This window comes from Anomaloglossus baeobatrachus, chromosome 7 (genome assembly GCF_048569485.1).
Source record: "Anomaloglossus baeobatrachus isolate aAnoBae1 chromosome 7, aAnoBae1.hap1, whole genome shotgun sequence".
Classification (NCBI taxonomy): Eukaryota; Metazoa; Chordata; class Amphibia; order Anura; family Aromobatidae; genus Anomaloglossus; species Anomaloglossus baeobatrachus.
In genome coordinates this window covers 5,687,062-5,702,738 of record NC_134359.1, presented here as the reverse complement: position 1 = coordinate 5,702,738, position 15,677 = coordinate 5,687,062, and positions in this window count along the sequence as shown.

Sequence of the window (15,677 nt, the reverse complement as noted above, 5' to 3'; positions counted from 1 at the left end):
TAACCTCCAGACATTACATATGTGACTGATATCAGCCCCTCTTATAACGCTCCAGTGCTGATATAACCCCAGACATTACATATGTGACTGATATCAGCCCCTCTTATAACGCTCCAGTGCTGATATACCCCCAGACATTACATATGTGACAGATATCAGCCCCTCTTATAATGCTCCAGGGCTGATATAACCCCAAACATTACATATGTAACTGATATCAGCCCCTCACCAGGGCCGTGGAGTCGGTAGCCAAACACATGCGACTCCGACTCCCACATATATTGCGTATAAGTGAGAAATGTATTGTACAATGTGAACATCAGACATTTAATAATTTTTATGATACAATAATCAAGATATTTACATGAACATAAAATATACTTATTGGATACAACTTTAGAACACAAAAAACTGTAAAATTGTAAATATATAATACACTATGTAATATACAGTAGATTACATATATATCTTGTCTATGTATAATATATAAAAAATTACATATTGTATTACACTATGTAAGTTGCAAAAAAACAGTTTTCAGCAATAATCTAGTAAATAACATTTGTGCAGTCTCTGAATTTGTTGGTAAGAAATAGAATTGCTCCATCAGATCGTCCTTCGCAGATGACCTCGGATCTGACCTAATAATGTTAAGGCCGGAGAACGACCTCTCTACAGTGACTGGGGCTGGAGCAAAACCGTAACCACATGGGAACATCTCTAACAATCTCCGGGTATAAAGGAATGGCCTCATGCACAGGCAGTTTTGATGAACAGTTGAATTTTTCTATTTCTTTGAGAGGAAGTGAAAAATATTACTGAAATCTGGTCAATCTGCTGCTATAGGAGACGCAGTGACATCTGGCCAATCTGCCGCTATAGGAGACGCAGTGACATCCGGCCAATCTGCCGCTATAGGAGACGCAGTGACATCTGGCCAATCTGCCGCTATAGGAGACGCCGTGACATCTGGTCAATCTGCTGCTATAGGAGACGCAGTGACATCTGGCCAATCTGCTGCTATAGGAGACGCAGTGACATCTGGCCAATCTGCCGCTATAGGAGACGCAGTGACATCCGGCCAATCTGCCGCTATAGGAGACGCAGTGACATCTGGTCAATCTGCTGCTATAGGAGACGCAGTGACATCTGGCCAATCTGCCGCTATAGGAGACGCAGTGACATCCGGCCAATCTGCCGCTATAGGAGACGCAGTGACATCCGGCCAATCTGCCGCTATAGGAGACGCAGTGACATCTGGCCAATCTGCCGCTATAGGAGACGCCGTGACATCTGGTCAATCTGCTGCTATAGGAGACGCAGTGACATCTGGCCAATCTGCTGCTATAGGAGACGCAGTGACATCTGGCCAATCTGCCGCTATAGGAGACGCAGTGACATCCGGCCAATCTGCCGCTATAGGAGACGCAGTGACATCTGGTCAATCTGCTGCTATAGGAGACGCAGTGACATCTGGCCAATCTGCCGCTATAGGAGACGCAGTGACATCCGGCCAATCTGCCGCTATAGGAGACGCAGTGACATCTGGCCAATCTGCCGCTATAGGAGACGCCGTGACATCTGGTCAATCTGCTGCTATAGGAGACGCAGTGACATCTGGCCAATCTGCTGCTATAGGAGACGCAGTGACATCTGGCCAATCTGCCGCTATAGGAGACGCAGTGACATCCGGCCAATCTGCCGCTATAGGAGACGCAGTGACATCCGGCCAATCTGCCGCTATAGGAGACGCCGTGACATCTGGTCAATCTGCCGCTATAGGAGACGCAGTGACATCTGGCCAATCTGCCGCTATAGGAGACGCAGTGACATCCGGCCAATCTGCTGCTATAGGAGACGCAGTGACATCTGGCCAATCTGCTGCTATAGGAGACGCCTGGACATCCGGCCAATCTGCCGCTATAGGAGACGCAGTGACATCCGGCCAATCTGCCGCTATAGGAGACGCAGTGACATCCGGCCAATCTGCCGCTATAGGAGACGCAGTGACATCCGGCCAATCTGCCGCTATAGGAGACGCAGTGACATCCGGCCAATCTGCCGCTATAGGAGACGCAGTGACATCTGGTCAATCTGCCGCTATAGGAGACGCAGTGACATCTGGCCAATCTGCCGCTATAGGAGACGGAGTGACGTCTGGTCAATCTGCCGCTATAGGAGACGGAGTGACATCTGGCCAATCTGCCGCTATAGGAGACGGAGTGACATCTGGTCAATCTGCTGCTATAGGAGACGCAGTGACATCTGGCCAATCTGCTGCTATAGGAGACGCAGTGACGTCTGGCCAATCTGCTGCTATAGGAGACGCAGTGACGTCTGGCCAATCTGCTGCTATAGGAGACGCAGTGACATCTGGCCAATCTGCTGCTATAGGAGACGCAGTGACATCTAGTCAATCTGCTGCTATAGGAGACGCAGTGACATCTGGTCAATCTGCTGCTATAGGAGACGCAGTGACATCTGGCCAATCTGCTGCTATTGGAGACGGAGTGACATCTGGCCAATCTGCTGCTATAGGAGACGGAGTGAAATCTTTTTCCTTGCGGCAACGCTTTGCTGCTCCATGTCATCCAAATACTTGTCAAAGTTAAACTCCTTATCTGATGAGGATGAAGATACAGCAGCAGTAGCACTGTCAGGCCCCAAGTCCTCTTGCGCCTGGCAGTCCTGTAGCTGCTCATCCTAACTGCTACCTCACTCAAAGCTTCTTTTCCTTTAGTAAGCTGTTGATCATCAAGCAGTATACGATGACTTGGCTCTACATAAACAGCTGCCAGAAGAATTTTATTTTCCAATAGCTGTGTCTCTCTCTGTTTCATTAAAGCAGAAATGCCATCTGCGATTAAACCTCCTCTTTGGGACAGGCAAAATAGCAAGTTCTTCCACTCCCTTATGAAAATGCCAGGAGTTAAATCCTCAGCTTGTAATTTTTTAGTCACGGTAAATGGGTGATTAAGCAATTCCTTCAATTCAGCCACCTGTGTCCATTGACCTTCAATTAGGGTTACTTGAGGGTTCACCATATCTATAAGAAACGATTTTAGTTCAAGCAATCGATCAATCATTAAATAAGTGCTGCCTCACCGAGTGGCTTGATCAACAATTGCCCCTTTCCCAGCACATCTCTTCAAGATGGAATCCATTTTAGGGGTTCTGGCGGCAATAACCAATTTCCTCACTTTTCCAATCAGATTTCCAGCATGTCCCTCTTGCAGACTATCTCTTATTGCCAGCTGCAGCGTATGCACAACACAGCGCATGTGATGAATATGAAAGTGTTTTGAAGTAGCTTCAACAAGATCTAATTCTAAAGTATCATTTTGCTGTTCTTCTGTTGTAATATCTGTGTGTTCCTCAGTTACATGAGCAGCGCTGTGGCTCTAGCTCACACATACTGAATGCTACATTCTCTTCTAGCCGTTGTGCATTACTCTCATTCATCAGTGTAATTGTACTTATCATGTTTGAAGCATTGTCCATTACAATAGCAAGAACCTGTTCTTTTTTGCGTTCCTAATCTTGCAGAACTTTTTCCACTAAGGCCTGGAGAAACTGGTCGCTGTGATGAGCTTTAGTATCTGTTACGGCCAGTGTCTTGCTAACAATTTCTTTCTTGTTACAAACATATCGAACATTGATGGCAAAATAGTTCACTCTGTGACGTGTGCAGGCCTCCATTTTAAGAAACATGAAGCGTATTTTGAGTCTTTTTAATATCTTCCTTTTGTTTAAGGGCTTCTTCAATCACTAATTTTCTAATACTTTCTCTTTCCAGAGAAACACCAAGTTAGCTGTAAAAGCTGGTCATGCAAATAATGATAACGGTACACCGCCCTTCACAACAAGCTGTATGATCCGTCTTTTATACATATCTGCTGTCCTTGGTACAGTAACTTTGTCACTTACACAATATCTTGTTAATGATGTTTGAGCTGCTCTTTCCTCCACCTTTGTCGGGCAGGAAGGGCTGGGCACTGGTATCTTGGTGATGCTGTTATCTTTCTCAATCACAGCTTTGAAAACTTCTGGGTGGAGGCGTTGTAAATGTCTTTTTAGATTGGAAGCTCTTGTAGGAGCATTTTTACCACTGCCTGAGTATGCACTGATTTTGGCATCACAGCATTTGTTTTCATCTGGGACACCTGCATTACATTGACACACAAAATATCTTTCATCTTGAGTCACTGTGAAATGCTCAGATCCAGCTGACTTCATAGGGAGCGTCTTAGACATTTTGTAATCATATAAATTCACTCTCAAAATAAGTTTGTCCTATAAAAAAAAGTGTATATTATAATTCCAGCAAGAACATGGAACCATGTGCAGTGGGGAAATAAGTATTTGATACACTGACAATTTTGCAAGTTTTCCCACCTACAAAGAATGGAGAGGTCTATAACTGTACACTTCACCTGTGAGAGACAATCTAAAAAATCCAGAAAATCACATTGTGTCATTGAAATAATTTGCATTTTATTGCATTAAAAAAAATCCGTATTTGATAAAATAGAAAAACAGAAGTGAATATTTGGTAGAAACCTTTGTTTGCAGTTACAGGGGTCGGACGTTTCCTGTAGATTCGGCTTCTCTCAGTTGAAGTTACCAATGTTAAAAATTTCAGACCTCTCCATTCTTTGTAGGTGGAATCCACAGGGATCAAATACTTATTCTCCACTGTATAATTTTAGATAGAAATAAAACAAACTTTGCATAAATCAATAGAACAGATGAAAAATATAAAATGTGTAAAATATGTCACTAGATAGCTTTACTGGGAATCTCCAATCACTAAATGTTTCCCATCAGATTGAAGCAATCTATGAAGAGGGGAGGAGGGAGGGAGCAAAGAAACTGATAACAGAGATAATAGCTTCTATACCTATACAAGTCCTCATATCAGTCCTTATCAATCCTGTATTTTCCCTGTATATTGTATGTGTATTGTATAGAAGCTATCCTCCCAAACTTACATGAGCTCAAAGAAAAAAAAACAAGCACCAAACATACAGAGAGGACATGCAGTATACTGGACTATTGCTTTATGCAGTTTATTGAAAGTTTACATATGCTTTAAGAAGTAATGACCTTAATCTTGTTCTCCTGTTCACTCCAGCAGTTCTGAGAGGAGTGCGGCCTTCCCTCTGAGTGTGGTTACCTTTTACCCTCGCCTGTGGAATCGGAGCTTCACTGGTGCTCAAGTGCAGCACAGACTTATCTCAGCCGAGACACAGCCTCAATCCTCAGGCTACAGACAGCACACACAGTGACATGCAGTGACTCGGCCTCCCAGCAAAGTCAATGGGTGGCAAGATCTGACATTCAGACACATCGTTTTGGGAGGATCCTCCGAAAAAATGAGCAGTCAGTTTGTGTGGCGTTTTTTTTCTAATAGTTACATAGTTACTTAGGTTGAAAAAAGACCTAGGTCCATCTAGTTCCTCCTCCTCCACCAGTTCTACATTTAGTCACTAAGTCATTTATAACCAACAATGTTGTGTGCACTGAGGAATCATCCAGCCCTTTTTTAAAAGCTGTAAAAATCTGGTCTTGCTATTGAAAGAATTATCTATGAGATCAAAAACCTTTCAGGTGATGAAAAACGTATCCTCAAAAACGCTGTGTGTGAATGTAGCCCTAGATCAGGAATAGAACAGACATAGGACATTTCATAACTTTCCCAAATTCCTATTAAAAAATATCCAGCACATTCTGCATTGAACGCTGCACCCAATTTATTATATATTTTCAGAGTCGGTCCATTTTATACCGACTCCACCAAAATGAACTCCCAACTCCACAGCCCTGCCCCAGACATTACATAGGTGACAGATATCAGCTCCTCTTATAACGCTCCAGAGCTGATATAACCCCAGACATTACATATGTGACTGATATCAGCCCCTCTTATAACGCTCCAGTGCTGATATAACCTCCAGACATTACATATGTGACTGATATCAGCCCCTCTTATAACACTCCAGTGCTGATATAACCCCAGACATTACATATGTGACTGATATCAGCCCCTCTTATAATGCTCCAGTGCTGATATAACCCCAGACATTACATATGTGACTGATATCAGCCCCTCTTATAACGCTCCAGTGCTGATATAACCCAGGGCATTACATATGTGACTGATATCAGCCCCTCTTATAATGCTCCAGTGCTGATATAACCCCAGACATTACATATGTGACTGATATCAGCCCCTCTTATAATGCTCCAGTGCTGATATAACCCCAGACATTACATATGTGACTAATATCAGCCCCTCTTATAATGCTCCAGTGCTGATATAACCTCCAGACATTACATATGTGACTGATATCAGCTCCTCTTATAATGCTCCAGTGCTGATATAACCCCAGACATTACATATGTGACTGATATCAGCCCCTGTTATAATGCTCCAGTGCTGATATATCCCCAGACATTACATATGTGACTGATATCAGCCCCTCTTATAACGCTCCAGTGCTGATATAACCCCAGACATTACATATGTGACTGATATCAACTCCTCTTATAACGCTCCAGTGCTGATATATCCCCAGACATTACATATGTGACTGATATCAGCCCCTCTTATAACGCTCCAGTGCTGATATAACCTCCAGACATTACATATGTGACTGATATCAGCCCCTCTTATAACGCTCCAGTGCTGCTATAACCTCCAGACATTATATATGTGACTGATATCAGCCCGTTATAATGCTCCAGTACTGATATAACCCCCAGACATTATATATGTGACTGATATCAGCCCCTGTTATAATGCTCCAGTGCTGATATAACCCCAGACATTATATGTGACTGATATCAGCCCCTCTTATAACGCTCCAGTGCTGATATAACCCCAGACATTACATGTGACTGATATCAGCCCCTCTTATAATACTCCAGTGCTGATATAACCCCAGACATTACATATGTGACTGATATCAGCCCCTCTTATAACGCTCCAGTGCTGATATAACCCCAGACATTACATATGTGACTGATATCAGCCCCTGTTATAATGCTCCACTGCCTGATTCTAATTGGTGTGGATCGAGTGCATGCTTGAAAATGACATCAGACACACAGTCGGATAGTCATCTTTCCTCGGTCAGAGGTGGCTCAGAACTGCCTGATTTATTCAAGAGCATGCTTTTATATAACCTAGGAAAGGGGCATGGTCGGCTCTACAGTGAGCATACTTAGAGGTGTCCATTGGTCAGTGGATTGAACAATGTATTAGTCTATGAGCTGATTGGTGGACGTCATCGTAGGCGGGTCTATGACATCATTCGATGGATCCATGGTGATACTGATGGGAGGGTCTGTCATCATCTGGTGGAGCCAAGCTGATGGTAGGGTCTGTGATGTCATCGGTGGCCATCTTAGTTATATCTGAAAACCTGTCTTATGCATAGAGAATAGATTTCATTGAACACACTTCTCACAGTGCTCTATGTCCAGCGGTTAATTAAGTATTTCATCTTATGGCTCTCATCAACAGTCCCCCCTAAATACTTTATTAACCTTCTGACCCTACCGTGGTCCTCTAACACATCAGCTCTAATGCTTTAACTGCAACTTTTTTCGTTTTGCTATCTGCTATACGAGCAATGCTAAGCCTTTGCTCCCACTGATACAGACTGTTGATCACATCCCGCACACACAGTTCACAGAGGCATAGGTAATTTCCCAGTCCTTAGAACAGAATATTTAATGCTGAAGAGCTCACCCAGATTTTGATATTAATCGATTAGAAAGAGTAAGGCAATTGTAAGAATAAGCTTCTTACCGTTATGCTGCAGCTTTTAGCATTACTGTTTCTGAAAGACTGATTCTCAGTCAACATCTGAGTACTCAAGAAATAACGTCTGGAACACCATTCTGAGTCTGAACTGGGTGCAAAAACCTAAAAAATCTACACTATATGGAGAGAAGGTATGCACACCAGTGATTATGTAAAGGGAATATATGAAAAGCAGAAACTGCTGTGTGAATACTGACATGAAAAATCCAATAGGTATACAGTCATATGAAAAAGTTTGGGCACCCCTATTAATGTTAACCTTTTTTCTTTATAACAATTTGGGTTTTTGCAACAGCTATTTCATTTTCAAATATCTAATAACTGATGGACTCAGTAATATTTCTGGATTGAAATAAGGTTTATTGAACTAACAGAAAATGAGCCAACCGCATTTAAACAAAATTTGACCGGTGCAAAAGTATGGGCACCTCAACATAAAAGTGACATTAATATTTTGTAGATCCTCCTTTTGTAGAAATCACAGCCTCTGGTCGCTTCCTGTAGCTTTTAATGAGTTCCTGGATCCTGGATGAAGGTAGATTTGACCATTGCTGGTTACAAAACAATTCCAGTTCAGTTAAGTTTGATGGTCTCGAGCATGAACAGCCGCTTCAAATCATCCCACAGATTTTCAATGATATTCAGGTCTGAGGACTGGGATGGCCATTCCAGAACATTGTAATTGTTCCTCTGCATGAATGCCTGAGTAGATTTGGAGCGGTGTTTTGGATCATTGTCTTGCTGAAATATTCATCCCCTGCGTAACTTCAACTTCGTCACTGATTCTTGCACATTATTGTCAAGAATCTGCTGATACTGAGTTGAATCCATGCGACCCTCAACTTTAACTAGATTCCCGGTGCTGGCATTGGCCACACAGCCCCAAAGCATGATGGAACCTCCACCAAATTTTACTGTGGGTAGCAAGTGCTTTTCTTGGAATGCCGTGTTTTTTGCCTCCATGCATAACACCTTTTTGTATGACCAAACAACTCAATCTTTGTTTCATCAGTCCACAGGACCTTCTTCCAAAATGTAACTGGCTTGTCCAAATGTGCTTTTGCATACCTCAGGCGACTGTTTGTGGCGTGCTTGCAGAAACGGCTTCTTTCGCATCCCTCTCCGACAACTTGTGCAACGTGCGCTGTATTGTTGACCGATGCACATTGACACCATCTGCAGCAAGATGATGCTGCAGGTCTTTGGAGGTGGTCTGTGGATTGTCCTTGACTGTTCTCACCATTCTTCTTCTCTACCTTTCTGATATTTTTCTTGGCCTGCCACTTCTGGGCTTAACAAGCACTGTACCTGTGTTCTTCCATTTCCTTACTATGTTCCTCACAGTGGATACTGACAGTTTAAATCTCTGAGACAACTTTTTGTACCTTCCCCTGAACAACTATGCTGAATAATCTTTGTTTTCAGATCATTTGAGAGTTGTTTTGAGGAGCCCATGATACAACTCTTCATAGGGGATTCAAATAGGAGAACAACCTGCAAGTGGCCACCTTAAATACCTTTTCTCATGATTGGATACACCTGCCTATGAAGTTCAAAAAAAGTAGTTAGGAGGGTTCAAATCAAGAAATTGATAAGGGTGCCCATACTTTTGCACTGGTCACATTTTGTTTAAATGTGGATTGCACATTTTCTGTTAGTACAATAAGCCTCATTTCAATCCAGAAATATTCCTCAGTCCATCAGTTATTAGATATATGACACTGAAATACCAAAAACCCAAATTGTTATAAAGAAAAAAGGTTAACATTAATAGGGGTACCCAAACTTTTTCATATGACTGTATGTAAGAGTGAAAGTATGAAAAATGGAATCTGCATTACTGCCATGAACATATGAATAAAGAGAAATTTAGCTATTGAATTGATCAATGCAATAGACCCCAACACTACGCCAAAGTATTTCTCTACGTTGGGGTCCCGAGCTTGTGTGTGTAGCTAAATTTCTCTTGATTCATATATTCATGGCAGTAATGCAGATTCCATTTTCATACTTTCACTCTTACATATTATTGGATTTTTCAAGTCAGTATTCACACAGCAGTTTCTGCTATTTCATGTATCCCCTTACATAGTCACTGGTGTGCATACCTTATCTCCATATAACATCTGAGTACTGTCCGCGTCTTCGAGACTTTTCTACCCGAATACACCTGAGTATATCACAACACTAATGGATCTCTTCCTGTCTCGGGTCCATAATCTATCACCAGGAGGCCTTTAATAAGATTTCGCTTACACATGGATCCGATTACCTTCAGTAACACAGAGTAGCACTTTTTCGGCTTCTAATACCATCAAATAAGACAATGCCAGTTACCTACAAGTGTATGTTATCCTTAAAAAGTCACTTAAAACCTTAAACTAATGAGCTGGTTCAGGTCAGATAATGTTTTTCCCACCATAAGCCCTTATTTATGTAATGTTCCTGTACCCATTGTTCCCTTATCATGGTTATTTCCCATGTATCATCACCAATCTAGAAATTCTCCATAAAGTTCTATGTGAGATAATCCAGCACTATGTGTGTTGTGACCCTCATTCTACTGGTACGATGGACTCTTTACAGTGGTTGTTGTCTCCAGATGGGTTTTCCCTCAAGCTTCATGGAAGTCGCTGTGGTTGGGATAAGCTGGATCGGTCCATCTGATTCTGACTCAGGGCTCATTCTGACTTGTCTTTTTAGGATCACCCAGTCTCCTGGCTGGAGACCACGTGCTCCCGCCACTGATTTAGGATCTGGAATTGGAGGATACACATGTTTAACACACTATATAGGCAGTTGTATAAGGCTCGTACATCACTGGTCAGGATATCACACTGTATCTGCAGTATCTATGAGAAATATAATCACGTTCCAGGTACTAAACCAAAAATAACATATAAAGATCTAATTATTAAGAAAAACGAACATTTGTTACATGATTTGCAGTGTTCACCATTATCTTGTGGATCGTTACATTTTTATGTTATAATCATTAAAATTCCAAACAACATACACCCATGTGACTATAGACACAATTAAATATTCCAATAAAGGAGGGGGCAGGGATTGGGGCAATAGCCCTAAACTCTCCCTACCTCGCAGCGGAGGTCGGCACCCTATAAGGCGAATTGGCACCCCCGCTCACCGACAGCTCACCCTCCCTATCCCTACACTGCTAATACGTGCTGCTAATGTCAGTGAGGGAATATAGAAACCGTGAGATACCGGGGATATAGAGGCGGCAATATGCAAATTATATCTATCTATCTATCTATCTCCAATTCATTCCCAAAGATTAAATATTCAAACGCTGTATTTTACATAGCTGTTTGTAGCTTAAATCAATATGATATAGCAAATTCAAGGTCCAAACCCTAAAACAGATTGAATATCTCACATGTATAACATGTGCCCACTGTACCAATAGAATAATAATAAGGCCAGGTAAAGTCATGAGGAGATCTTGTCCAATCACAGACCCTGTCCAATTCACACTCAGGCTAATAAAATAAACACATTTATCAGACACTTCGCATGAAAGAAGCGCAATGCGTTTCTCCCTTCTTCACAACGGCAGACAGGGGTTCATCAGGGGATCCCCAGGTGAGGACAATTAGTGTAGCCAGTTTCCTAGCCTGTCCAAAATAGCTGCTAATCCCCAGATACTGTAAGATCTCTATAATGACCTGTGCTATAGAACATGCACTTTTACCACTTTTAGGAACTTCATCTTTACATACCACCAGCATCATGAGTTTTTCAGCTGTAATGTTTTCCATACTGGATATGTTTCAGAGAAGACCTGAAAAAAACCTCACACAACAGGCACAAAACTCATAAACCATGTGTAGGTTTATATGACTAATCTGCAATCACCGGAGCAGTAGAGCAGATGAGGGGGGTGTTTCTACGAGGTCTTTACAATTTTTCTACCTTGTATTATGCACAGGTCTTACAAGACTGGATGTGTCTGGCCACCTGGGTACTGAGCAGTGGTGTCCATATCTTGTCCACCACCACACTTATAACATTTTTTGTCACGTGTTCATTGGTTACCTGGGCCATTATTGAGTAGAGCGCTCATGGCAGAGAAAGCTTACCGCCCTTTATCCACAGACCTTCCTCAGTCAGCTGGCTCCCTGCGTCTCACACTCCGTTCCTTGCTGAATCGCTTGTTTCTGTAGGGATTTAAGAACACGAGGAATGACCAATGTCACGGACGTGACAGGTGCCACCGAGGTATGGTACTGGTCTGCATTGGTAAAGGACTCTCAACTCTAGGCCCGTTCACTACTTCTTTGTTGTCTGCACCTGTGCGAGCATCTCCTCTGGCTCCATCAGTCACCGGCTCCTTTGATAACAGGAGAGCCTCCATCTGGGCTCACACCCACTCTACAGTCTTTATAGGTTTATCACATCACACTAGAAAAGATCTGCCTATATCCACATTTGACTATCTGACCCCCTCCGCTCTACGAATCACAGCGATCGCAAATCTTCATCTCGTTCTCCTATTCCGAAGGGAGAGGAGCGAGTGGTTCGATTTTTATTACCTCATGTTGTGTAACCTCAGCATATCCGGTGTAGAATCAACCAGCATCTTGGTATCTGGATCCATGTACAGAAAAACTCAATCTGCATTAGCAATGGCCACATCTGAGACATGTTCAAAATCTGACAATTCTTGTTACATCAGAGCAAGAATGAGATGTATGTATGTCTGCTGGTTACATCAGAGCAATCATGAGATATATGTATGTCTGCTGTATCCTCCTCACAGATAAAAATATAAAGACAACTTAATAGAAAAACTCAAATCGATGAATAAATTAAAACCTTAAAAAAATAGGTGTGACTTTTCATATCTCCCCGCCCCTTTTTGAATCCATTATCCAAAGCATGATTAGATTCAAAAAGTGTGTGTCACCGGAGCTCTACATTTGGGGCATAAAAGTCACTGTGTAGATTCTACATAACCAGGAACACCATAAGTATTGTTTTTATCTGTAACTTAATAATGGAAAATCCTTTCAATGGCTTTATAACCTTTGCTTGGACCACACAAATCTGCATTGCAATCTTTCTATAAAAAAACAGATGATTCAAGACATTAAATATCAAACACAGAATGACATAAATCCACATACCTTAAACCAAATTATTGTAATTATTAATATCTTAAGATTATTATTAAAGGGAACCTGTCATCAGAAATTTAGCTATAAAGCTAAAAGTTCCCCCCTCTGCAGCTCCTGGGCTGCATTCTAGGAAGCTTCCTATAGTTTTTTTGGCACCTTTTATACCAAAATAAACACTTTGTAAACTGGTACCTTTTCGTATGCAAATTTCTAAAATCGTCCATGGGGGCGGGCTGCCTGGGGTCCGTTGCTGTCCTCCTGCAGATTTACGCCGCCCCCGAACGCTGAATTTCAAAAGCTCAGGACGCCGCCCCTGGTCCCGCGCATGCGCTGTTCCACTGTAGCGGTGCCGTGCACTGCGTGCACGTGTGACCGCTAGTGACGCTTTGCGCGGGCACGAGGTTATGGGCGGCGCTGTGAGTGTCATCAGTAAGTGCCGCCCATAACCTCGTGACCGCACTTTCCCCTATGACTCCAGCGTTATGCGCAAGCGCTCGTTGGCCTGATGCCCGGACGTCCCCCTCCTTCCCATCCTGCTCAGCAGCAGGAAATAGATGGGAAGGAGGGGACGTCCGGGCATCAGGCCAGCGAGCGCTTGCGCATAACGCTGGAGTCATAGGGGAAAGTGCGGTCACGAGGTTATGGGCGGCACTTGCTGAAGACACTCACAGCGCCGCCCATAACCTCGTGCCCGCGCAAAGCGTTACTAGCGGTCACACGTGCACGCAGTGCACGGCACCGCTACAGTGGAACAGCGCATGCGCGGGACCACGGGCACCCAGGGGCGGCGTCCTGAGCTTTTGAAATTCAGCGTTCGGGGGCGGCGTAAATCTGCAGGAGGACAGCAACGGACCCCAGGCAGCCCGCCCCCATGGACGATTTTAGAAATTTGCATACGAAAAGGTACCAGTTTACAAAGTGTTTATTTTGGTATAAAAGGTGCCAAAAAAACTATAGGAAGCTTCCTAGAATGCAGCCCAGGAGCTGCAGAGGGGGGAACTTTTAGCTTTATAGCTAAATTTCTGATGACAGGTTCCCTTTAATAATAACGTAACACAACCTCTGGATATAGAGGCGTTCATATTTGCAAAATTGAGGACATTATCAGCATCTCTGTGATACTGTACGATAACTTGAAGGGATAAAGGAATCTAGAATAAATAAACTGGCCATGTGGGAACATATGAAATAAAAAAGAGAATTTTGTTACTTACCGTAAATTCTTTTTCTTATAGTTCCGTATTGGGAGACCCATACCATGGGTGTTTAGCTTCTGCCTCCGGAGGACACACAAAGTACTACACTTAAAAGTGTAGCTCCTCCCTCTGAGCTTATACACCCCCTGGTAGCCAGTCCTAGCCAGTTTAGTGCAAAAGCTGAAGGAGAATAGCCACCCACAAGTAGAACCGAGTAAGAACCGGAACAACCGGAGACTCTGTCCACGACAACAGCCGGTGATAACACACGGAACAAGAAAATTGCCAACAGGCAACAGGGAGGGAGCTGGGTCTCCCAATACGGAACTATAAGAAAAAGAATTTACGGTAAGTAACAAAATTCTCTTTTTCTTTATCGTTCCTTTGGGAGACCCATACCATGGGACGTTCCAAAGCTGTCCCTGGGTGGGAATAAACAGAAAAACTAAGAAGTAGGCGGAGCTTAACTTCACAAGTGGGCGACAGCCGCCTGAAGGATGCGTCTGCCCAAGCTCGCATCTGCCGAAGCATGAGCATGCACTTGGTAGTGCTTCGAAAAGGTATGCAGGCTAGTCCAAGTGGCAGCCTGACAGACTTGTTGAGCCGTAGCCTGGTGCCTAAAAGCCCAAGAGGCACCGACAGCTCTGGTCGAGTGTGCTTTGATCCCCGGCGGGGGGGGCACCTGAGTACTCTGGTAGGCGTCCGAAATGGTCGATCTAATCCAACGGGCCAAGGTCGGCTTAGAAGCAGAGAGACCCTTGCGCCGCCCTGTGGTTAGCACAAAAAGAGAGGTGCACCGCCTAAGCGCAGCAGTGCGAGACACATAAATCCGGAGAGCACGCACCAGATCTAGAGTATGCAGCGCTTTCTCAAAGCGATGAACAGGGGCCGGACAGAAGGAAGGCAAGGAAATATCCTGGTTAAGGTGGAAGGGAGAGACCACCTTAGGAAGAAAGTCCGGGGTCGGACGGAGAACTACCTTGCCTTGGTGAAAAACCAAAAAAGGTGACTCCGAGGAGAGCGCAGCCAAATCAGAGACTCTCCTGAGAGAAGTTATGGCAACTAGAAAGGCCACCTTTTGAGAAAAACGATACAAAGAAACCTCCCTAAGGGACTCGAAAGGGGGTTTCTGCAACACCGTGAGGACCAAGTTAAGGTCCCAGGGATCCAAGGGCCGCCGATAAGGCGGAATGATGTGAGACGCACCTTGCATGAAGGTGCGGACCTGAGCCAGCCGGGCGAGACGCCGCTGGAACAGCACTGATAGAGCTGAGACTTGTCCCTTGAGAGAGTTGAGGGACAGTCCTAGCTGCAGACCGGACTGTAAAAAAGACAGAAGGGTCGGCAACGAGAATGGCCAAGGAGAATGGCCAGAAGAGCGACACCAGGACAGGAAAATTTTCCAAGTCCTGTGATAGATCTTGACGGAGGAAGACTTACGGGCCCGAGTCATAGTGGAGAGGACTTCAGGAGGAATACCAGAAGCCGTCAAAATCCAGGACTCAAGAG